At 40.5% G+C, this 25,637-nt stretch overlaps 2 protein-coding genes across 7 annotated transcripts in view; one reads left to right on the top strand and one right to left on the bottom strand.

The window, feature by feature from the left end:
• LOC133384957 (uncharacterized) overlaps window positions 1-5,826 on the top strand; it is a 50,983-nt gene extending 45,157 nt beyond the window's left edge. Inside the window, exon 3 of the transcript XR_009762737.1 lies at window positions 2,420-5,826. The gene's annotated coding sequence lies outside the window, so the exon portion shown is untranslated. The remainder of the gene's footprint in view (window positions 1-2,419) is intronic.
• Window positions 1-25,637, bottom strand: part of GABRG3 (gamma-aminobutyric acid type A receptor subunit gamma3) — a 555,379-nt gene that overhangs the window by 126,524 nt on the left and 403,218 nt on the right. The window lies entirely within an intron of this gene.

Below are 25,637 nucleotides of genomic sequence, written 5' to 3'. Positions count from 1 at the left end.
TCATGTATTTACTGGTGTGTGGGCAGGTTAATAAGATTTTTGCTAGGCTAGTAACTGTGTAAATGCATTTGCAAATCTATGTTCACTACCTTTTTTAGTTTGAACCACTTTCACCTTAGTCCAAATGTAAGAGCTTCTACATGGTACATGCGTGCAAGCCATCTGAATGAAAAAATGGACACTCCGGAACCGTTCCTTTAAAAATACCCTGAAGGGAAGATCCTCTGAAATCTGCATTACTCTATTTCTGTTCTGAGTGGAAACACCAAAAAAGTGCAAAATTGCATCAAAGTACATCTAAGAACTTTTCAAACTGTGCTCCGTTGTATAAAAAAAAAGATTAAAATATATCTGTGACTTTAAAATGTCAAGACATTTCCTAATCCTCTAATAACAAAGTCCCGTCCTCCTGAAATTAATCTTTGCTTAGCCAAACTGGCGGAGCACATGCTTCGTGGGGAGGAACCAGACTGTCATTCCCTCCAATGTTTGCCAGAGAAAATTAGATGCACTTTTACTGTGTCATGTGAAAGAGCAATTTCAAACAACAAAGTAGAGAGCAGGCAACAAAACCAAGCTGCTTCCCATGTGGTCTGCTGATTGGTATTATTATCATTTGGAGTCAACATGCAGCAATTTTATAATATTAGGGACTGAATTAAAAATCATCAGAATCATGGATAGTTTTATGGTTAGAGATATAGGACAATGCCACTATTGTCTAGGAAGCAATTTCCCTCATGGACTGATTCTTTCATAAATATTACCTACATGAGCTTCCTGGAATTATATGGTTTTGAGCAATGCTTGAAGCAGTCCACTTAACTAGCAATTTCTATATACTTTACTGTTCTATAGTATTAAAGTCATTTTGTTAAAGTGGAAGGCCTTTTTTTTGCCATCTTATGGAGAGGAAACTTGGCCTGCCCAACACAATTATAAATTGTGCTATTTTGCACTTTTTCAAGGTAGCTGAGTGGCTGATTTATTTTTCTGCTGTTCTTCAAAATTGTTTAACTTTTTAAAAAAGTATCTCCAGCTTTACCAGCCCTTAATTCATAATTCATGGATAACAACAAGAAGCAATCCATTTCTGTTTCACTTGCTGTCTGGCTTTCTCTTTTTCAGCTGGCAGAGGGGAAATCATTTTGTGGGACCGCAGAATTGAAGCTTTATAAGACTGCTGTACAATAAAAGTGTCTTTGCCAATCACTGGGAGTGAAGCAATTGGCCAGGTTTTACCTGGATTCTGCCCATAATAGGATGTTTAACTAGTCTGACCTGACCTGACCAACTAGTGGCTATCTGCCCTAGGGTTGCCAGGTCTCCATTATTCACCCAGAGACTCTGGTTTTGGGGGGGGGGCTCTCCAGGTGAGTCACCTTAATCTCCTCTTAGCTTTCATTTAAAAAAAAAAGTTTGTCAGTGGTCTGGTTCAAGAGATATATACCAAAATGTCATCCACCCTCCCTGCAATTTCTGTAAGAAGCCGACTGCTCTAATCTCTGCCTTTTCAGGTTTTTAGCCAATACCTGAAGTCAGGGTTGTGATTGACAAGAGATTTGCTGACCTCCAGGCAATAGCTAGAACACATTGCAAACCTGGAAAACAGTTTCCTTTTCCTGTTTGTCTGCACATCAGAAGTTGAGTGAGCATATAATATAAGAACATAACATAAGAAGAGCCTGCTGGATCAGGCCAGTGGCCCATCTAGTCCAGCATCCTGTTCTCACAGTGGCCAATCAGGTGCCTGGGGGAAGCCCACAAGCAGGACCTGAGTGCAAGAACACTCTCCCCACCTGAGGCTTCCGGCAACTGGTTTTCAGAAGCATACTGCCTCTGACTAAAGTGGCAGAGCACAGCCATCATGGCTAGTAGCCATTGATAGCCCTGTCCTCCATGAATTTGTCTAATCTTCTTTTAAAGCCATCCAAGCTGGTGGCCATTACTGCATCTTGTGGGAGCAAATTCCATAGTTTAACTATGCACTGAGTAAAGAAGTACTTCCTTTTGTCTGTCCTGAATCTTCCAACATCCAGCTTCTTTGAATGTCCACGAGTTCTAGTATTATGAGAGAGGGAGAAGAACTTTTCTCTATCCACTTTCTCAATGCCATGCATAATTTTATGCACTTCTATCATGTTTCCTCTGACCCGCCTTTTCTCTAAACTAAAAAGCCCCAAATGCTGCAACCTTTCCTCGTAAGGGAGTCGCTCCATCCCCTTGATCATTCTGGTTGCCCTCTTCTGAACCTTTTCCAACTCTGTAATATCCTTTTTGAGATGAGGCGACCAGAACTGTACACAGTATTCCAAATGCGGCCGCACCATAGATTTATACAACGGCATTATGATATCAGCTGTTTTATTTTCAATACCTTTCCTAATTATCGCTAGCATGGAATTTGCCTTTTTCACAGCTGCCGCACACTGGGTCGACATTTTCATCATGCTGTCCACTACAACCCCGAAGTCTCTCTTCTGGTCGGTCACCGCCAGTTCAGACCCCATGAGCGTATCATCAGAATCATGGATAGTTTTATGGTTAGAGATATAGGACAATGCCACTATGTCTAGGAAGCAATTTCCCTCATGGACTGATTCTTTCATAAATATTACCTACATGACCTTCCTGGAATTATATGGTTTTGAGCAATGCTTGAAGCAGTCCACTTAACTAGCAATTTCTATATACTTTACTGTTCTATAGTATTAAAGTCATTTTGCTAAAGTGGAGGCCTTTTTTTGCCATCTTATGGAGAGGAAACTTGGCCTGGTTGGTATGGTATTGCATTTTGGGAATCATCATCCTCTTTTGTTTTGTTTTTCTATTTGCATTTCGTTTACTTCTGACCTCACTCCCTTACATCCATAGTAGCAATAACAGTGGTTCCATGTGCTCACCTCAACCCCCTTAAACCCACTGATGATGCACCTTGTTGGTTGCATGATGGTTTGTTTCTTGCCCAATAGTGGTAAAAGAGAGTTCACATACTGGGAAGTGTGGCTACAATTATTGTTGTTCCCAAGCTACTGCCTATGAAGGTAGACCAAACCATGTGTGTTTTCTCTCTGTCAATTATTACTCACTGGAATTGGGTTGGCTGTCAAAGTGAGTTTACAGCAGCCCATAGAATAGGCACGAAAGAGCAGAGAATCTTCTTAACTCTTACTCGTTTCCCAGATCTGTCTCTGCAGTGGTCAATTCTATAAAGCGGTCTGGAACAGCCAAGTTAAAAGGTCGGCAGGGGATTCCAGGCAGGAGATTGCTAACCCTGCTTTGATATCGATGTTTTTGCAGAGGATCCCTAGTCAAGCCTTACCAACAGCACAATCCTAACCATATCCACTCAGAAGTAAGCCCTGTTGAGTTCTATGGAGCTTAGTCCCTGTCCTGCCCAGAGTGAGAGTCACAAAATGGAGGCGAGGCTGGAATTAATTCCTGTTTTATTAGAGTAACATCAAAGGCAATGCGTTTCACAGACTTGGCTGTGCTAACTCACTACATTCCCTAACTAAGCTACCTAGGCTTACTCTGCAGCGTGTGAAGAAAGTTGACTCAGCAACCGGGTCAGGGGGGCACCGCCTTAAGTAGGGAAGGCCTTCGCTAACAATCTCTGACTCCTGCAAAGTCCCACCTTCTCTCAACATCTTGTGCGGGGCGAAGGGGGGGGCGAGCCTCCACCAGCTCATCTGACAGTACACGCTCAATAGATGCCTCAGGAGGTGGAAAAGCATTTGAAGTGCCAGGCTGGGAATCCTGGCGGGGTGGAGCTGGCGCACCCACCCGGTCATCCCTCAACAGCTCTGTTGAGGCATCTGTAGGGGGAGCGAACTCTGCTTTGGTGGGAGAACTGTCTGTGGGAACTGGCAGGCTGTCAGCTACTCCCAGAGCTTGGAAAAGTTACTTTTTTAAACTACAATTCCCATCATCCCCAGCCAGCATGTCCACTGGATTGGGCTGATGGGAGTTGTAGTTCAAAAAAGTAACTTTTCCAAGCTCTGGCTACCCCCCCTCCCTCATTGTCCTCGAAAGTCTCATCTATCTCTGATTCCTCTCCCTGCCCTATCTGAGGAGGCTGGGACTCAGCCGGCTCCCCACCCTGATTCCCCTGGGAGAGCTGGGGCTCAACAGTCCCTTAGTAAGTGTGTTTTGAATTGCAGACTTCAGGGGCATCCATCTTTACTCCTGAGTGCTCCCATCTAACATCTCCACAACACTAGGCTCCCTTCTTCCTACAATGGCCTTCTGAGGGCACTTAAATCCTTCTTGCCAGAAGCAAGTAGACTAGATTAAATGTTCCTTACCCAGAATCTCAAAACAGGTTAGAAGGAATGATCCCATCACTTCAGCTGGACCTGGAAACACCCTCATTTAGCTAAGATTTCTATATTCATTTCCAATCAGAGAATTTTGTTTGTTTGGTGTGCTCCAAGCAACTGTGGTTAATGCTTAACACATCATGCTTAATGAAATCACTAGGGCTCCACCCCATAACATCACTAGGGCCCTTCCCTGTGACATCACTAGGGCCCACCCCTGAAATCTCAGGGTTTGGCTTGCTTCTGACCTGGCAACCCTAATCTGCAGTATTACCTGTCCTGAAACTTCTGTTTTCATTTAAGAAGAAGAAAAAAACCAATCCAAATTCCTAGCCTTTAAAGAGCTAGTGATATGAAGCAATGTGGGCAGACACTATTCTTCACTGCAGAAACTTCTTTTCTTACGGCTGCCTGTGTTGTAACTTCTGTTTGTAAGGCTCCTGTCCAGACATAAGGATCTATAGTGAGAATACAGAGTGACAGAAAGAAGAGGATGTGCACCCCTAATCCAGTAAAGTCCCATTTATGTCAATGGGAAACTTAATATCAATCCTGGGGCTGACCAGTGCGGAACTTTGGCTAGCCTGTGCCACACTTCATTAAACTTCAATCATGCAAATTTCTTTGAACTTTGAACAGTCTAAATATAGAGATATTTCTTTATAAGATTTCTTACTTGCTCTTCACCATAAGGTCCCAGGGCAGATTACAACAATATAATCACAGAGTTATAAGAACAAGCAGGCTCAGGTTCCTACCAGGACCATATCTGGGACACTGGGCATGCCTTTCCAGCACCGATATTTGCTCAGTTTGAAGCAGAAAAAAAAAGCACCATACAGTAGAGTCTTCAGGGACAACAGAACATTAGGTCATAAAGAACAATGTTGGGGGTGGCTCCAACTCCCTGGTATGTCCCCCAGGTTAACCATCTATAAGGATGCAGAACACTTGTACCATTCTCAGGTTCTGATAGTTGCATCTTTTACTCTCTCTATGAAAGCAGAAGATACATGACTCCGGTTGCTGACTCTACTGCTCCTGGTCACCTCTTTAGCCGCATACAGGTTCAGCTGCCTGAGCTGACTGCAAGCAGGTGCACTAATGACCATGAGCTAGTTGGCCTTGAGCCATCCAGGCCTGCCTAGCAACAGCTCAGCAAAGCTGGCCTAGTCAAGCCTGCAGCACACCCAGTCAGAAAATACAACAGCTAATACAGCCAGGGGATACATTCACAGATAAGATTATTTAGATAATAAGGGCTGTATAAGGCAAAAAGCCTCAGAGATCTCACCAGTGCTGGTCACGCCTGGTCAGAAGAATAGAAAAACTGGTGCCCTGCTGTAGATCCACACATGACAAGGGTGAGAGAACTCCATTACCGATTGTGTTAAGGAGAACTGTAATGTGATGTATAACATGTATTGTTTGGTGTACATCCCCTGTAATGTGATGTGTTGATCTGGAACTCTGATTCCTTGGCTACAGCCACGCATAGTATTATAGGTGTGTTTTACAAGTTAATAAATAAAACATTATAAGATTTCCACTGTTGGGCTCCTAATTACTTTCTGAGATACCTAAGCATATTATTTGGTGGGGTCTTGAACCAGTAGTTTGCCTATCTTACACCAACCGCTGGCAGAAACCGTGGAAGCTCAAGTCATGATAACGTATGCATATAGGTACGCTTGATAGCTCATGGACCAAGGGGAGTACTGGGAACCCCCAGTCTTATGCATTCAGCCCATTTTATTGTGACAGTGTCTTTTGTCCATACCACTTTTCTCAGTGCACTGGCTGCCAGTTAGTTACTGGGCTAAGTTAAAGGTACTCATACTGTTATATAAAAGATATACAACTTGGGACTGGGATACCTAAAAGACCATTTTACCATCCTATCAGGAGGTCAGTTCTGCACAACAAAGGAAGCAGACCTTTAGTGTAGTGGCACCTACCTTTTGGAATTCCCTCCCCTTAAATATTAGGCAGGTGCCATCTCTGTTATCTTTTTGGTGCCTATTGAAGACTTTCCTCTTTCAACAAGCCTTTTAAGTTGAGACCTATCCCAGTCTGCATCTGTGTTCGAGTTGCTTTTTAATATGTTTTTAAAACCTTTTTTCCCTAAACAATATGTTTTTAACCCTTTTTATTTACGATGTTTTTAAAGCTTAAAAAAAATGTTTTCAAAGTTGTTTTGTTTTAATGTATTTTAAGGTCTGTTTTTATGATGTTTTAAAGTGTTTTTAGTGCTTTTGTTTGCTGCCCTGGGCTCCTGCTGGGTGGAAGGGCGGAATATAAATCAAATAATAAGTAAATAATAAATAAATGAATAAACCATCTTATCCACTACATACCTAGCCAATCGCTGTATTCTGCTGGAGAGGGCATCTAGCAGACACCATCCTATCAATAGGTTCATTCTGCACATTGTCAGCATTGGGCCTTTAGTGTGGCAGCACCTACCCTATGGAATGCCTACCCATTATATATCAGACAGACGCCTTTTTATTGGCCTTTTGGCATCTATTGAAGACATTCATCTTGCAACAAATCTTCTAAATGAGAGGACTGGGTGTTTTTTAAAATCATACTTGGTATCTGTTTCATATTTGAATTGATTGTATATATTTGTTGTTATTTTAAATTGTTTCTATATATTATTTATTAGATTTATATCCCACCCTTCCTCCCAGTAGGAGCCCAGGGCGGCAAACAAAAGCACTAAAAACACCCTGAAACATCATGAGAACAGACTTTAAAATATATTACAACAAAACATCCTTAAAAACATATTAAAACAAAGCATCTTTAAAAACTTCTTTTTAAAAAAAAGCTTTTAAAACATATTAAAAAGCAATTCCAACACAGAAGCAGACTGGGATAAGATCTCAACTTAAAAGGCTTGTTGAAAGAGGAAGGTCTTCAGTAGGCACTGAAAAGATAACAGAGATGGTGCCTGTCTAATATTTAATGGAAAAGGATTCCAAAAAGTAGGTGCCACTACACTAAAGGTCCGCTTCCTTTGTTGTGCGGAACTGACCTCCTGATAGGATGGTATCTGCAGGAGGCCATCACCTGCAGAGCACAGTGATTGACTGGGTATATAAGAGGTAAGCCGGTCTTTCAGGTATCCTGGTCTCAAGCTGTATAGGGCTTTGTACACCAAAACCAGAACTTTGAACTTGAGCCAGTAGCAAATGAGCAGCCAGTGCAATTCTTTCAGAAGCAGGGTGGCATGTTGGCGATACCCTGCCCCAGTGAGCAGTCTCACCACTACATTTTGCACCAGCTGCAGCTTCCAGACCAACCTCAAGGGCAGCCCCACATAGAGCGCATTACAGTCATCCAGCCTGGAGGTTACCAGTGCATGAAAAACAGTGGTCAGGCTATCCTAGTCCAGAAATGGCTGCTGCTGTTTTACCAGCCAAAGCTGGTAAAAGGCACTCCTAGACAAAGATGGATCCAGGAGCACCCCCAGACTACAGACCTGCTCTTTCAGAGGGAGTTTAACTCCATCCAAAACAGACAACTGACCAATTATCCGAACTTGGGAATCACCAACACACAACACCTTCATCTTGCTAGGATTCAGACTCAGTTTATTGGCCCTCATCCAGCCCACCACTGAGTCCAGGCACTGGTCCAGGGGTTGCGCATCCTCTCCTGATTCAGATGTTACAGAGAAATAGAGCTGGGTATCGTCAGCATACTGCTGACACCTCACCCCAAATCTCCTGATGACCATTCCCAAAGGCTTCATATAGATGTTAAGCAGCATGGGGGACAAGATGGTACCCTGCGGCACCCTACAGCACAACTGCCAGGGGGGCGAAAGACAGTCACCCAATGCTATTCTATGAAAATGACCTCGGAGATACGACTGGAATCATTGTAAAATAGTTCCTCCAATACCCATCTCACCAAGTCGGCTGAGAAGGATACAATGGTTAATAGTATCAAAAGCTGCCAAGAGATCAAGTAAGAATGACAGGGTTGTACTCCCCCTGTCTTTCTCCTGATAGAGGTCATCCATCAGGGCAACCAAGGCCGATTCAGTCTCATAACTAGGCCTGAACCCAGACTGGAATGCGTCAAGATAATCTGTTTCATCCAAGAGTACTTGCAATTCCTCTTCTCCCGGGCATTTTTAACAGCATTTGAATAGCACGTTTTTAACTTGCCTATTGGTTTTTATGGGTTTTAATTTGGTATTGTTTTAAATTTGTATACTTGTTTTTAATGTTTTTAATTGTTGTAAACCACCCAGAGAGCTTCGGCTATGAGGCAGTATATAAATGCAATAAATAAATAAAATTTTGTGCCACAACCCTCTCAATCACCTTCCCTAAAAAGGGGGTATTTGAGACAGGGCGGTAGTTGTCACAAACCAGTGGGTTCAGCATGGGCTTTTTCAGGAGTGGTCAGATCATCGCCTCTTTCAGGTCAGCTGGAACCACACCCTCCCACAACGATGCATTGACCACACCCTGGATCCACTTGGTCAAACTGCCTTGGTAAGTTTAATAAGCCAAGAAGGGCAAGGGGCTAGAGGACACATTGCTGGGTGCATCGTCACAAGCACATTGTCCATGTCATCAAGCCGCATCAACTGAAATGGATCCCAAGAAGTTGCACTGGACACCTCATTGGGGACCACAGTAGTTGTGGATGGGGCATCAAGATTGCTATGGAGCCTAGTAACTTTACCCTCAAAGTGCCTTGCAAACAATTCACAGTGGGCCTCTGAAGGGTCTAAAACTCAATTTCCTGGAGTTGATGTCAACAGACCCCAACAATACGGAGAAGCTCCACCAGATGGCTACTTGAGGATGCAATGGTGGCAGAGAAGTCGGCCTTCTTTGCCACCCTCACTGCCACACAGTAGGCATGGTTATGATGTTTTACTTGTGCCCAATCATCCTCACAGCACGTCTTTCACCACTTGCACTCTAGCCATCATCCAGCCTGTTTCATTGTCCTTAGTTCACCGGTGTACCAAACTGCAAGCCAGGTTCCACACTGCCAGAGAGGGCACTCAGGGGCAACTGTGTTAAGAGCCTGATGTGCCTTGCTGTTCCACAGCGTGACAAGGGCTTCAGCAGGGTCACCTGCTCTATCTTCTGGGGATTCCCCAGGGCATTCAGGAATCCAGTGGATTCCATTAGTCTCTGGGGGTGGACCATCTTAATCTGTCCACCACTCCTGCAAGGGAGGATGGGAGCCGTAAGTCTAAACTTCACCAGGAAGTGGTCTGACCATGACAATGGGGTGACATCCACCACCCCATCTCCAGACCACCCCTTCCTCCATCTGGAGCAAACCCAAGTGAAGAGTGTGCCCTGCCCTATGTGTCAGGGTGGTGACAACTTAAGATAGCTCCATGGTCATCATGGAGGCCAAGAAGTTCCGAGCTGGAACACTAGAGGCAGCCTCAGCATGGACATTGGAATCACCTAGGCCTATCGTTCTGGTCTCCAATACCACATATATCTGTTTTAATTGTTTTTATATATGCAAATGTGATAGACCAGTGCACCTGGGGCACTCTGGGGTGGGGCTATGATGACTGTGCACTGCAAAATTGTACAAAATGTAAAAGTATAAGTGGTCTCACAAATGTCCTTGACCCATGATGACATATGTATATCATATGATCATATAATCTGTTCAAAATGTATCAACTAAACACATATATGAAAACAAAATACTAGAGTAAACCATAGCCAAAATGCTCAAAGTGCTCCAAAGGTTTTATTCTATTCAAAATGTTCCAAAGGTTTTGTTCTTTTGGTTTTTGAGAATCAGAGGGTGCAACACAATAAAGTCTTGCATTTTAGAACTTCAGGTGTCCAATTACACTTTTACTTTCAAAAGCACTCAGGGTTAATTCCCATATTCTTCCGATTTTCTAGCAGAACTTGAAAATGGTTGATGAGAAAGCACTAGCTTGATAATATTTATTTACTATTCACAGAAGATAGTTTCCGTATAGATACTTTTTATTGGCTGTAGGGTAGAAATTAATCTAAAAAGATATAATTTGTCTCTTTGGAATTCTGTGATGAGACATGGTGTAAATCTAAATGGCTGTCTTCATCTGAACTTTTACAGCTATACTAAAATTATAAACAGTATCATCAGTGGTCTCATGTAGATGTGGATATAGTTTACATCAACATTATAAGCTTTTTGATGCTAAGGAAAGACCTTCCTATTTTGGAAGGCATTTTAGATTATTCTGGAACTGTGTTTTGTTTCATTAGTTTATATTTATTCAGAGCTTGGAAGATTACTTTTAAAAAGTAATAAATTACAGTTACAGTTACATAGCCCAAAAAGCAGTAATTACCGTTACAATTACTATTGCTCTGAAAGTAACTGATTACTTTACTTTTACTTAAAATTAATCACTACAATTACATTTTAGTTACTTTTTAAAAAAATTGCCTACAAGGTGCTGGCCTTGGCTGCTGCACATATAAGTAGCCTAAAATAGCATTAAAAATAAGAACACACACACAGAGGTTAGTAGAATAAAATTTTTTATCTGTAAGATTAACAGAATGGCATAACAGAATATCACATCCCCCACCCCCAGCAATGATACCCCAACACACATATAATTCACTTGAAATCAAATTTTACACTTGAAATGCTGCTTTTACAATGCATTTCTGTTATGTCTCAAAAGAACAGGATGCTCAAAGAGCACGTCAGACAAGAAATGTCTTTTTACAGATTATGTTGCCACCAGTACTGAACAGGCATTCTACTGCAGCGCTTGAAGGCGCGCCTGTGTTGTGCTGTGAAAAACAACGCAGCACCCCTTTCAACTAAAACACATTTCGATCAATATGGCAATCCCCTATCATCAAAGAAAAATGCGGACTTTAGTACCTGTACTTTACTAGTTGCCTTTGTAATTTTTTTTGTCCACAGTATAGCTTAGAGGTAACTTAATCCTGTACATACTTACCAGGAAGTAAGTCCCACTGAACTCATTGGGTAGACATGTATGCACAAACTGAACTGTCAGAAGCAGAACTTAAGAGACATAACGTTGGTATACAGAAAATGCACATATCAAAAGTAATCCACCAGCATAAACGTTATCCCTTCTCCTGCAATTAAAAATGTGGTCTTGCCCAGCATATAGTGAAACTATGAAATTTACTACCACAAGAACCAGTGATGGGCACCAACTTGGATGGCTTTAAAAGAGGATTAGACAAATTCATGGAGGATAAAGCTATCAGCGGCACCTAGCAATGATGGTTATGTTCTACTTCCACTTCAGAGACAGTCTGCTTCTGAATATCAGTTGCTGGAAATACCAGTGAGGAGAGTGCTGCTTGTGCACTCAGGTCTTGCTTGTGGGCTTCCCTTTAGGGCATATGATTGGTCACTGTGAGAACAGGATGCTACGCTACATGGGCCACTGGTTGGATCCAGAAGGCTCTTCTTAAGTCCTCCTTTATCCATGTTCTTGCCCACTGGCTCCTTTCTCTCTCCACTCCATTCTTCACCACCACCACCCATTTTTTAAAACAATTGTTTTCTCCACTCCACCCCATCTCGCTCTCCATCTCCTCCCTCGTCACCTCCTAAGCACCCATAGAGCACAAGGGAAGAGCGATGCTGCACAGAAGCCAAATTTGAAGCACATTATTTTTATCCACAAATCAGAGGAGCAGAACACTTCCCCGCTCCCCCCCTCAAGTAATGCCCAAAAGTAACTCTGGAAACGTTACAGTTACAGCTCAAAGGTAATGAAGTTACTACTCGTTCTATTACCAGCAAAATGTGATGAAGTTACCCACTCTTACTCAAAAAAGTAATAAATTACAAGTAACTAGTTATTTGTAACTAGTTACTTCCAAGCTCTGTATTTATTATCGTATGGAAGATGCTTCTGCATATCTTGCTCCCATACCGATAAAGCCTGTAAAGACGAACAGCACATATTGAGCTAATTATGTACTAAAAGAAATTCCAGATTACGTAAATCTTACTGGAGGTATGCCAACATTCCTGGCAATATATTTATTCTAGATATGGAGATACGTAAGTAGCAGTTGTATTTGCAAAAAAGAAGTGGTATTTTCTTGTCATTTATTTAATCAAGAGTATTGTTCTATCAAGGGCATGACAAACTAGGACCTAGCTGTTCTTGTATTGTACTTTCCTGTTGTGAATAGTCTTCCGCTTTCCTGCTAAATCCTGCTGCCCCAAATTCCAAGCACACATGAGCTCTATTTGTGCAGATAGAGCTATCCCCATAGTATTTCATGGGCAAAGCAGGAGATACTACTCATTCATACAACACATAATTACTGCATGGAATTTGCAGCCACAAGATGTAGTGGTGGCCTTTAGTTTAGAGAGCTTCAAAAGGGAATTAGACAAATGAATGGAGAAGTCTTTCAGTGGCTACTAGCCCCAATGATAATATGGAACCTCCAGATTTAGGGGCAGTATGTCGCTGAGTGCACGTTGCTGGAGAGAAACAATGGAAAGCTATTTCTCTCAAGCCATGCTTGTGTCTTTCCACCAGGTATCTAGTGGACCATTTTGGGAAACAGGATGTTAGACTAGATAGAGCTTCTGATGCAGCAAGGCTCTCCTTATGTTCTTACATGTTCTTACAGCATTAATATCATCAACATCATTGCCGTCATTTATTACCTGCCCTTCACCCAAAGGTACAACAATGTTAAAATATGACATTAAAAACAATTTAAAAACAAACTAAAATCCCCAAATAGGGTAATCAGCACTTCCCTCCTGGCAACAGTTTCCAATGCAGTTTGCTTATCCGCCCTAGTAAATTACCCCCCACCGCCACACACATACAGTTGTGCATTATGGGAAAGAGCTCTGATTCCAAACACTGAACATAGGAAGCTGCCTTAAATGGAATCAAAACGTTGATGCATCTACCTCAGTATTTTCTACACCGTGACTCTCTAGAGTTTCAGACAGGGGTTTCTCCCTCCCCTACTTGGCTTGGATTTGTTGGGGGATTGAACCTGGAACCTTCTGTCTGCTCTTCCACTAAGCTCTGGCCCTTCCCTGTGGATCATAGTCAACACAACTCTAGTTGGTATTTGCTTACCAACATCTTATCAGCATAAGAGATTTCACACACACGGATACAGACACATGGAAATGATAAAAACATAGTTTCAAATGTAGGTTTCTATACAGTTTCTAGTGCTGCATATATTTGGAGGTTCCTAATGCACTTTGTGAGGGCTCATTATAGTTTATCTTACAGTTTACTTGAAACCTAGCATGCCACATTTCAGTCAAACATAAAGTGACATTTCTTAGTTCAACAGAGCATTAATGGTAAATACAGTTTTTTCCCACCTATGTACAGTAGGTGGTGCATTTATGGAGCTTATTTATTGTGCATGTAGGGCAAAAACTGTCAAATACAAAGCCTGACATAGCCTAATGTATATATTTAAGTATACCTATTCAAGTTCAGGTGAACCAAAGCTGTTCGTCACAAGGAACCTTTTTTTGGGGGGGGGGAGGATCAGTTTTCTCCCAGCTGGTCTGGTTCAAACCAGGCAACAATGTTTGATACATTTTACTCTGGAAGCTGTCATGTGGTGAAAACTGGCTCCAAATGAACATCAAACAAACACATTTCACACTGAGTGAGCATATGGACAACACAACAAATTCTTGGCAATGGATTATACAAAGTGAACTTCATTATATTTTGACTGTCCAATGGTTTGCAATATATTTATTCAAAGTACATGGTATACAAATCATCTGTGGAGTGACCCCAGGTTGACCATTCAAATGTAGCCTGGTGGCTTGATTCTAAACAGGTGCATAGGAATTACAGTCTATAAGAATGGACCCTTGGGGCTTGATTCTGTGCACATGGCTGTCCAAGCTACCCCAATATTCCATTGTGGTTGCCATATGTTATCAGAATTAGGGATGCTGTAGGAGAAGGCTTGCAGACCTTGGCCCTCCAAATGTTGTTGGATCCCCACTCACATCAGCCCCATCTACTATGGCCAATGGTATGTGGACTGAAATTATCTATCACATCTTCTTTCATTCTTGCCTCTAAAATGCTGGGTCCTGGCTTAACTCAACAACTTTATAAAAATGCCACCAGGCCAAATTCAAGATGTTGATGTTAATGTTCAAGCCATAAAAAACTTAGAACCCAAAAGCCTGAAGGAGCATATCTCTCTATATCAGCCTGCCTGCTATAACGAATGTCAGTCTGTGTGCTGTATTTATTATTGTTTGGGTTTTTAATTGGTTTTAATATTGGATATTGTAGTTTATTGCTTTAATGTAATTGTTAACAGCCTGGGATCATGACTGATGAAGCACAGTTTGGAAACTGACAAATCAGATAGATAAATAAATAAATGTGTTTAACTGGGAGAACCTGCTTGGACATTTGACTGTTTTGCAAAAGGGCAAGGTCTAGGATAGATTAATCTGTCAGTTTCCATCTCTCTCACTTACTCATTGTTCTGCTGTTAAGTTTAGTTCACCACATTTCTGCAGCAGTTTGTAATTTTTTTCAGAAGTCCTCATAAAAATACGCCAACATTTTAGTTCACATTTCTCCAGATATACATACTTTTGCATGCAGGTTTGCCTAATACATACATTTTTGTAACCAACTTTCCCTAATATTATGCATTTCTGCCTGTTATTTTCATTAGTACATCCATTTTATGCACATTTCCCCCTAACAGTTGCATTTTGTAACCGTTTTTTAATTTGAGAACCACATCACAAAATTCAGAGAAGTGCGAATTTCAAAGAATAGTTGCATTTGCTTTGCATTTTGTTTCAGAAATACAAATTGTATAGTTTTGCATTACAGTGTGACCCACACTGAATTCATTCTCCATAACTAACAAGTTCATGCGTTTTGGCATGCAAATGTGAGTGTGGGTTGCTTCCATGTATCTGAGCACCCCTGCACGGCAGCTACAAGGAGATGCTTGCATACGCTTCTCTCAAGTGCCAGCCCCAAGCATAAAATTGTACTGTCAGTCTGTTAAAAAAGAAGAGCAACATAAGTAGCAGCACATATAATGCTTTGAGTTTGTTTTCTTGAAAAGAAAGCAGGATACACATTTCTAAATAAATAACACACATCCCACATGGAAAATGGGTATAACACTGTATATTGAAAGAAACAAGCCTAAAATACCCTACACATATAACCATGGAGAATTTTTTGTGTGTAGTCAAGAGACGTCAACAGAGTGGGACATTTGGTTAAAAACAAAAAGGCAAATGTGGCAGGGAAGGGAAGAAGTCAGATTCGCCCATCCCTGAACAGAGGTGGTCTGGATATGTGACCTCACCTTCACTCCTGCCTTTGCTGACTTCATTAGAACCATGAGAGATTATGGACACAGGTGTCACACTTTCTTCCAGATTTGTTGTCTAGCCTGTGCTTGCGTAAATGTGCTGCTTCTATATCAGGAGGTAACTGCAATAGTGCAGTTTTGAACTAGGTTTAGATCTATCTAAAATGCATCAATGCTCCAGACAAACACACCCTGCACTAACCAGGTTTTGGGAAGAAATCCACACTAACAACTATCTATGGGGCAACCCTTTTGGGCTAATATATATGAATATGCAGCCTGCTTATAACATGACATTTGATAAGTATGGTAAGTATAATAGTAAAATGCAAAGGCTGTGCAAACCCCACAAAGAAATATGCTGTTCAAAACTCTGCAAGTCCATATTTTGCTGCAGTCTGGCATTTCTCAAAATGAAGCCACCCTAGGCTGCTACTGGGAAGAAGGGTGGGATATAAATCAATCAATCAAACAAACAAACAAACAAGTAAGTAAGTAAGTCTCTGTTCTGAATGAGAGATATCCCTCTCATATCTAGGAGACCAACAGTGCTCATAAGAGCAATAAGCTTTTCAGTTCTGCCTTCCCAACTCAAGTGGTTCATTTTGTGTGCATGGCATATTTCTAAACCTAGCTGCTCAATCTATATTATGCAAATGTTCAGAAGGCTGAATGTTTTAACTGTTACAGAAGGAAGGATGGCATAATCTGCATGCATTTTGCGAAGAGAAGGCACAGACAAATACTAGAGCATATTTGCACCAACGCTATGGCCTAATGCAGGGGTTCTCAACCTGTGGTCTGTGGATCATGAGGGGTCCACAAGTTTTTTCTGATGGTCTGCGGCATATCGGTGAATGTGTGGTTGAAGATAGGAAATGGCACATCAATTGCATTAAAAAATCATATTGATATTTAATTGTATTTTATTGCTTCTTGTAATTTTCATATTATTGAATTACAATCTGTAAGAAATAAATGAAGCCATAAACATACAATTAAAAATCATGCAGCATCTAGCAGAGCACATTGCAATTACTACAACAGGCAGAAGAATCATGACCTTCGGCAATGTTCACGTGGTCCATGTGAAAAAAGGTTGGGAACCAGTAGCCAATAGTAAATATTTTTGAGTCCAGTGGTTTAGCAAGTGTTTTCCCCTCACACACACTTACTGCCTCTCTCAAAAGAAAGGAACCCAGGCAGTCACCACTCATTTGCATATGTTAATTCATTCAAATGCATGCACATTTTAAAAGTTTCCTTTGCCTCGCTCTGAGGCTGAGCTGACGGCATCCAGCCAAGTGGCAACAAAAGAACCAGGAAGCCAGTTTAACGTCTGCTTGGTTCTCACAGAGCATGGTACACTGCAGACTGTACATTCCAGTTCTCACTTACTCCAACACTCAGATGTGTTCATGATTTCCTGTGCTGGTTGTCCTCAGCTTCCCCCCCTACTCTATCACGATGGAGTTGGTTTCACAGCCCGTGACACTCAGAAGTTCCTGGAGCTGTAGTGTTCCAATACAGGTATGTACTTGCAAAGCTCTGTTTGAAAGACTACAACTCCCAGAATATTCCATTGTTCCATATACGGCTTGAAGAGACTGCATTTTTTATTATTTTTTTAAAGATGATACCTGTTGCAGGAGGAAGAAAACTGGGCAATTATGAAGGGTTAGCAGAAACACAGATAGACCCTTAATAGCTTTCTTTTCAAAATGACATTTCAGAGTTCATGTTAATTCAGGTGGAGATACAAAAAAGACTTCATAGTGAAATAGACTGTCCCCTGATGCTTTATAAACAGAAGCTCTCCATTTTTTTGTTTTTTTGTTTTCATTGCCAAGGATAATAGAACTAAGAATTTGTTTTGAAATTGGAAATCAAAGTTCTCTGTATCTGGCCAGTTTTTCATTTATCATAGCTCTCAAACCCCTGCACCTATTCTTCTGAAATGGTGTAGGTTATTTAGCAGAAGTGACTGGTAGTAACCTGAGATAAATTACAGATTGATGAATAATTAGGTAGTGGTTGGATTTATGGGGAAAGCAATAGTACCTGTTTTTTAAATGAACTTATTTTTTTCAAGATCTTGTGGCTGTCCAATTATTAGAATAACGAATCAGCGCTGGCGAGGAGATCAAGTTTATTATTTTTTTCATATACTACATACATAGTAAATGTTCATTTCCACCCAGACCCCTCTTAGAGTAGGAGCAGGAGATCAAAACATAAAAGAGGAAGTTAGAAAAAGGCAGTGTTGTGGTGTACTTAAGACCTGGGCTCAGTTAAAGATTTATTGAGTGAAGGTATATCACAAGAAGCAGCATATTTCAAAACTAATGAGAAAAAAAATGTGATAGGGCAACAGTAGGGCTCAAATTTATGAGATAAAATCATGGATCATCATCAGCGCTAAAGATCTAAACAATGAAGATTTGCTTCTCCACAAACCTCTTTGAAATGCATTAGGGCAGCACAAGAACAGTATGCAGTGAACAAACTTAACTTAATCTCTAGCTTCAGCTCTAGAACTACAAAATACTTTTCACCTTGCATTTTAATTTCCAGGATGGTGGTTGGAGTTGAAGGGAAGAGGTTTGGGAAACTGGAAAAGAAAGGGAGGGAAATGAGCTTAGTCGGTACATGGGAGGGAGGAGGTGTTGGCTTGCCTTGGAAATATGCCAAGCTAATTTCTGATTTGGGGGGATTAAATTGCTTAGTTTATGTCTGAAGAAATCCAACATGAGCTAGGTGGTGGTGGGGAGCTAACTGATCTACAGCAAAAATTCTAGGGGTGTGCATTGAAGACAATATTTGGCATCTTGGAACGTGGGTTTCTTCAGCTCAGGCCACCTCAACATGAACTACTTCAAATCATTTTTCAAAACAATTTCACCTTGGAAAGTTGAGACTTCATATGCCAACATTTACTGTAATGGAGATATCAACAAATGGCTACAGCAGTTTATAACAAAATAGATGACGCTGGCATAGTCGCTTTTTTTAATGGAACCAGTCTGCCAGATTTCAGACTAGGCACCTTTAAATTTTGATGCTTTTTAAGGGAACACATGTGACTTTATTCAGCAGAATTGGAGGTGATTCACATGCATAGTTGCAACTTCTGAGGGGATGAAGCCTGCCAAATTTCAGACCAATAGGTGTACAGTGATTTGTGCAAGGAGAAATGTTAAAGTTCTGAAAGAAATGGATTTTCTTCTTCCCCTGGGATTTTTCTTTTTTGAGGGGGAACAATTTGTATGAAAATGGCATACCTAAGAGGTTCTCTTAAGTAAGTAATCAGAAAAAGTTCAGAATGATGCTGTGGGTGTTTTGGTGGAAGAGAACAGAGAATCTTTGGAGTAAAGAGATTTGCTTACCCACTCTGGTTTTGGAGGCAATTTGTATGAAAACAGCATAGATGTTACCTTAGGTAAATAACAGAAGTGGTTTGTATAGTGGAGCAGACCTGCACGGCTAGCTTTCCAGCAGTTGTGCCACTGCCGCTTACCAGGATGGATGAGATGACAGGGAGGTTGGTGCAGGGCTGGCATGCTGGTGAATCCAATCTGGTGCTCCTTTCATTGTGCCAACTGCCCTGTCACCTCATTTCTCCCGCTCTCAGTAAGCAGGAGTGACACACTTGCCAGGAAGCTAATGTTGTAACTGCACCCTGCTATACAGGCCACTTCAGCTAAATAACCTACACAATTTCAGAAGGATAGGTGCGGGGATTCAGGAACTATGATAGATGGAGAAAACAGTTTGAGGTTTTTCTTTATTTTGTCTACTTAATTGACACAAGTTCCTTCTACACCCCTTCCAAAGGCACTCTGACTGGAGGTAAAAAAATGAACCCTGCTAAAGTTATTCCCTGGTTGGAAGCTACAGCTGTCAGTCATCAAACTGCACCTCCCTCCCTCTTCTTCCCTTCCTCCAACCTTTTATGAAGAGCTTGAAGAAATGTAGCAGTTTTAAAGGCTAGATGGTCTGCGTTTGTCTGTGTGACTCCTCTGGAAAGCTCATGGCCGCAAGACTTCAGCCAATTCAGTTTGAGATGCCCCAGAGGACACCTGCTTCATTTCAGAAGAGACCCAAATCTTTTTGAAGAGACTCAGTTCAGCTCATTATTTGGCATCCATAGAAAGTGAACGCATATCCCAAGGGATGGAGGAGAAATTCAATTCAGTTTGCATTTAAAGCCAAATCTATCAATTTTGCACTTTCTGAAATAGTATGAGAACTAAAACCAGCCGTCCTCTGAAATTAACATCTATCCAAATTTTGCAGTGCAGTTCTCCAACCAACCAATGTTTAAAGAAATGCATATATTAGGAGAAAGTGTGCATAAAAATGAATATATTAATGAAAATAACATACAAAATGCATTATATTAGGGGAAATTGCTTACAACAATTTGCTCACTAGTCAAAACTTCATACCAAATTGTAAGAGAAATTTGCACTTACTTTTTTTCCTGAAAATTCCTGCAAAAATGTGGAGAACTGAACTCAAGAATGGAAAAATAAGAAACTTGAGAGAACTGAAATTGACAGATCCTTCCTTTCTTCCACACCCCTACTAAATACTGATGCTATATCTGCATTTAGTGCATACATGAGAACATTCTCAGGAAGAACAATTAATAGAGGAACATCTCATTATTTAATTTATTAATTATGCCAGGAATTTAAGTAACTCAGTTCCAGCTTATACTGAAATTATTTCTCCTTTAAACCCCCAAAACAAAGCAAAAAGCTAAGTAAGTTTGCTGTCAAAAAAAGGCATTCAGTACAACAGCAACAAGAAATTAAGCACAAGTTGTAAGAGTAATAAAGCAAATTAAATTATTCTACATTATTTTGGACTTCAAAGGTTACTGTACATTTTCATCTGTTAATTGTCCTTATATAAATTACATCCAAAAACTTCCATTGTTAGGTATGTATATAAACATGAAGCAATACTTCTCTATTTTGCTGGAAAATTGGAAAGCACAGACTTTTAAAAATATGACTTTTCAAATGTATCCACAGGGTAACAGAATGACACTAACCAATTAGTGTAGGATGACATTAGCCATGGTAATAAGAAACTTACTGTGGTTTCTGCCTGCATAACAAAATCCCAGCGTTCATGTCCTGCTCTTCAAAGCCATAAGTCATACTTTATCAGATCTATGAAATCTATCCTTAAAGTGCTTGATAAGATTTTTTTAAAAAAAACCACTAAAGGAATGCACAATATATTTCTGCCTCCTCCTGCTCCCTCAAATTAATCTGCATAAACCTTACTGCTGTGTTGGTGGTAGCAGCACAAACACTCCCAACATTTATGGGACCATCTTGCCCTTCATTGCCACACATGGAGGAAAGGGACCTTCAGAGCAAGGCATTTTTGGTGAAGTGGCCCGGCATTGTTGCTGTTCTGCTGTAATGACAGCAAACAGTGTTTAAAGTTTATCAGTCTCTATTAAACCTTAACAAAGTCTAATGGAGACGGTTAAACATTAATTAGTTTTTGCCACCATTGTGACAAAGTGACATCAGCACAGGCACTCTCTGAGGCTACCCCACCCATGATGCCTCACTCTGAGGAAAGATACTTTCTTCAGAGTGAGGCATGGGCCCTGATTCCAGAGAGCCTTGTAGGAAATCCACCAGCGGCAAATAACAAAAATGGTCTATGTCTGACTGGCTGGCAGGCGAGGGGATGGCAGCAGTAGCAGCTACCAGCAGCCTCATAGGCAGCAGATGTATGGTGCAATCCACCATCCCTCTATCTGCTGCCTGAGTCACGTGGCTCATGAGGAAGCTGGTCCTGAAACCACTGCAAAGCTCACACTAATCTGCTCCCCAGATTGAGTTTGCTGCTCCCTTCCACAATGCTGCTCAAGTCCCATTTAAGTTACTTCTTTTTTTTTTCAATTAATTTTTATTCTAATTTTCAAAACCAAAATAATACAAAAAGAAAACAACACAAATCAATAACTAATACAATACAAAAAAAAATACATATATATAAAAATATTGACTTCCGATTTGTCATAGTTCAGCTATAAATCTATAATATATAACAAACCTATCTCTTAATAGATTATAAAATCACCTTCCTCCAGCGGTTATCTTAGTTGGTTTCAAATCTCATTAACATCATATCATTTTAATATTCCACAAAAAGTCAAAGAGAAGTTTCCAATCCTTGAGATATATGTCAATCAATTTTTTTTCTAAATAAACATGCCAATTAATCCAGCTCATCAAATCTACTAAATCCAGTAATTTCAAAACACTATAATTCAACTATAAATCTATAATATATAACAGACCTATCTCTTAATAGATTATAAAATCACCTTCCTCCAGCAGTTATCTTAGTTGGTTTCAAATCTCATTAACATCATATCATTTTAATCTTCCACAAAAAGTCAAAGAGAAGTTTCCAATCCTTGAGATATATGTCAATCAATTTTTTTTCTAAATAAACATGTCAATTAATCCAACTCATCAAATCTACTGAGTCCAGTAGTTTCAAATCGCTCTTCTGTCATTATCCATATTGGGTCCATCTTCCATCTTTACGCACCCAAAAATCTTGCTGCCATAGTCATATAATAAAAGTCTGATAGGAATTTCCTCCATCACAGATATTTTCTTACCATCAAATCCAAACGTAACACTGAAGTATTGTTTCAAAGCCGCATCTCTGCTCCTCTTTTCCACATGATACACTAGTACATTTCTTGAAGGTTTTTCCATTGACACAAAACAGGGATTAATTCTATTAACTTTCTCCATTTCAAGTTCCATGAAATCCTTCCAGTCCAGGAATTTTTTTGAACCGATAATATCTTTATCTCCAATCTCTTCAATTCCTTCAGAGACAGCGCTGTATTCCAAACTGTAATATTTATCTCCAGGATCCGTCACAACCAGGAAATCCAAATCTTTTTTCATGTCCATATTTAAGCCAATCTCCATAGATTGAACCTTGCCTTTAATTTCTCTTTCATCCTTTTTTTGTTTTCCAGATCTATCTTTATTCTCCTTTCTCATAGAATCCTGAGTTTCTTTCAGCTCCTGTCTCATTTCATGAAATTCAGTTCTCCACGCTTGTCTATTATTTCTCAGTTCTTGTTTTATTGAGTTAATCCCATCCATTACTTTCTGAAGCATGTCTAGAAATAAAGTCCCTTCTTGTACATCCATGATCTTCTTAATTGCCATTCTTAAAACCAAAAGAACAAAACTCCTTCAATTTTCAATGTCCCAAGCAAAGAGCAGTTTATTTCTTTATCCAGTTACAAAGGAGTTAATCTTTCCAACCAACTAACGTCACACGCTAGACAGTCCTTATCTCTTAAATGTCCAGAAGTGCAAAAACAGCTTTTAGTTCACAGCGTTCAAATAACTAGTAGCAGAGAGAATGAGCAGATTCGTCAACAACAACAACAAAAAAGTAGATCAGAAAAAATAGTCCCTTATATATATTACACAAAAGTCTTGTAAATCAAAAAGATTTCTTATCTCTCCCAATCAGAAAGCTCTCATCCGTTGTAATCTTTAAAACGCAATTTTCCATGTCAGCTTTTTGCAATAAAAAAAAAAAGATAAGCTATTTATATTTTCTTCCTCCTTAGTTCCGTAAATAAAGAAGGAAAGTCTTACCTCATCTAGGTTATCTTAATTGCTGTTACTTTGACAAATCTCTTTAGCTATATAGATAAGAAAATGATAAATGTAGACAGGAGGTTTGCCTGCTAGTCCGTTAAAAAAAAACGGGTCACTTATCCAGCTGAGCTAGCATAAAATCCTCGCTCTGTCTGAACTGCTGGAAGACAGACAATTCTGACGAATTCCAGGCTCCAACAATCAAAACAAAACTATGTGGCAGATCTCACGCTTCTTCCTTATCCGGAAGAAATCATCCCCAGTCAGAAAAAACCCTTCTGACTGAATTTAAAACTGGATAAGTTTCATCCAAGACGGGAGCCCGTCTCAGAGGCAGCACAGGCGGAGGGATCCTCCTGGGAAGTCTCCCATTTAAGTTACTTCTGTGGGGACTTACATAGTTAAAATCAGCTCTGAGCAAGCCCAAGATAGTGAGTGGCTATAGCTCACATAGGCTTTTTGAAGGGACTTTATTTGCTTGCACACAATTTCACTGGCATCTTGCATTGGCACAATGATGGATTCTAGGATAACCCCTTATTTAGTTAACATAATTGTTTTGATTATTTATACCTCCTTTGAACAAATGTTTTCCCTCAAGGCAACTTAGAAGAAAAACTCACTATATCACAATAATAGTATATGTATTGAGCTAGCCTGAAGAAATTGTAAATATCACTGTGTTAGATACTGGGCTGTTTTACAGATGTTCTTTTTTATTTTAAGTACAATAACAGAGAGTTGCCTCAATGAAATCATCCCATTACCCATAGAATCAATACTTCAAATCAGATCCAGAGAGGACTCATATGTCTTGGAGCAACATTCACTTAGTTTAATCCAACACCTGCCATGTGGCTTCTTGTAAACTAGTGGAAGGGTGGCTTATATCTATTTTTTATATTATACATTTTCTCTTTATCAGTATAGTCTGAGACAAGCATAGTCAACATGGTGCCCTCCAGATGTTGCAGGACTACAATTCCTACTGGCCATTCTGGCTGGGGCTGATGTGAATTGGAGTCTCACAACATCTGGAGGGCGCCACATCAGTTATGCTTCCACTGAACTAGATCATGCTGCACAACATTCTTGATTCTCCTCGTCATCTGTGAAGAAGTTATTGCCTTCATTAGAGTTCTTCAGTTCTCTTCCAGATGTTGCTGGAATCACTTTATTGTTTGATGCTCCATTGACACAACAAGGAATTCTTTTTTTCTTTTCACCTTCCAAGTCTTTGATAGTGATGGGTGAACCTTCACTCTCCTCCAGTTTGATTTTAAATTGGGCTCTCCATATTGAGCTATTTGAAAGAAACAGAAAGTGGTTTGGTTCACGCCAAACCCATATCTGACCCTGGCCTCATCTGTACTATAAAGTAGTATCATGCCACTTTAAGCAGCCGTGGCTTCTCCCATAGAATCCTTGGAACTATAGTTTGTGAAGGTTGCTGAGAGTGGACAGCCTCTAACCCCTCACTGAGTTACAATTCCCAGAATGGTAACAATCAATCCTTCTTCCCTGGGCACTCTGAAATTATAGTTCTGTGAGTGGAATAGAAATCTCCTAACAAAACTTTTCCCAACCTTTGGGTCCCCAGATGTTGCTGGACTACAGCTCCCATCAGCCCCAGCCGGCAAGGCTGATGGTCAGCAATGATGGGAATTGTAGTCCAGCAACATCTGGGGACCCAGAAGTTGGGAAAGGCTGTCCTAACAGCAACCTTAACAAACTACAGTGTCCAGGATTCTTTGTGGGAAACCATGACTCTTTAAAGTGGTATGATACTGCTTTAAATGTGCAGTGCACATGGGCTCCAAGTGACACTCTTAATATGGTCTGAATCCTTTTCATAAGCTCACACTCCCCCTTCCCTAGTAGTTTTGGACATTCCAAGTGCCAGGGAGGGATGTGGGGAAAGAAAGGGAATGTTTTCTCTCTCAATGAAACAAATTGTTTCAGTGTTTGTATGTGTGTGTGTGTGCATGTGTTCTTGGTTTGGATTGCAGTCTGAGCCACAGAAGAAATGGGAGGAGGAAATGACTCAGTTTAGAAGAATGGTGTACTTTATAAGTTCACCAAACTCACATTTCAACATCACATCACTAGTTCTTGAACAACAGAACCATATACATGAAGACAACATCCAGGCCATCAGTGCCGTTACCTGACAGTGGGTGTGATGTCACTAGACTAGGGTTTTTCTTTTCAGTTGCTAACACATGCAGGTTCAAAGGACTGCTGTTTTCTGAAAACTTGGCCTC

The sequence above is a fragment of the Rhineura floridana genome, chromosome 5, assembly GCF_030035675.1.
Source record: "Rhineura floridana isolate rRhiFlo1 chromosome 5, rRhiFlo1.hap2, whole genome shotgun sequence".
Lineage (NCBI taxonomy): Eukaryota > Metazoa > Chordata > Lepidosauria > Squamata > Rhineuridae > Rhineura > Rhineura floridana.
The sequence above is the reverse complement of the archived record's forward strand: the minus strand, read 5'-3'. Positions and strand labels throughout refer to the sequence as shown.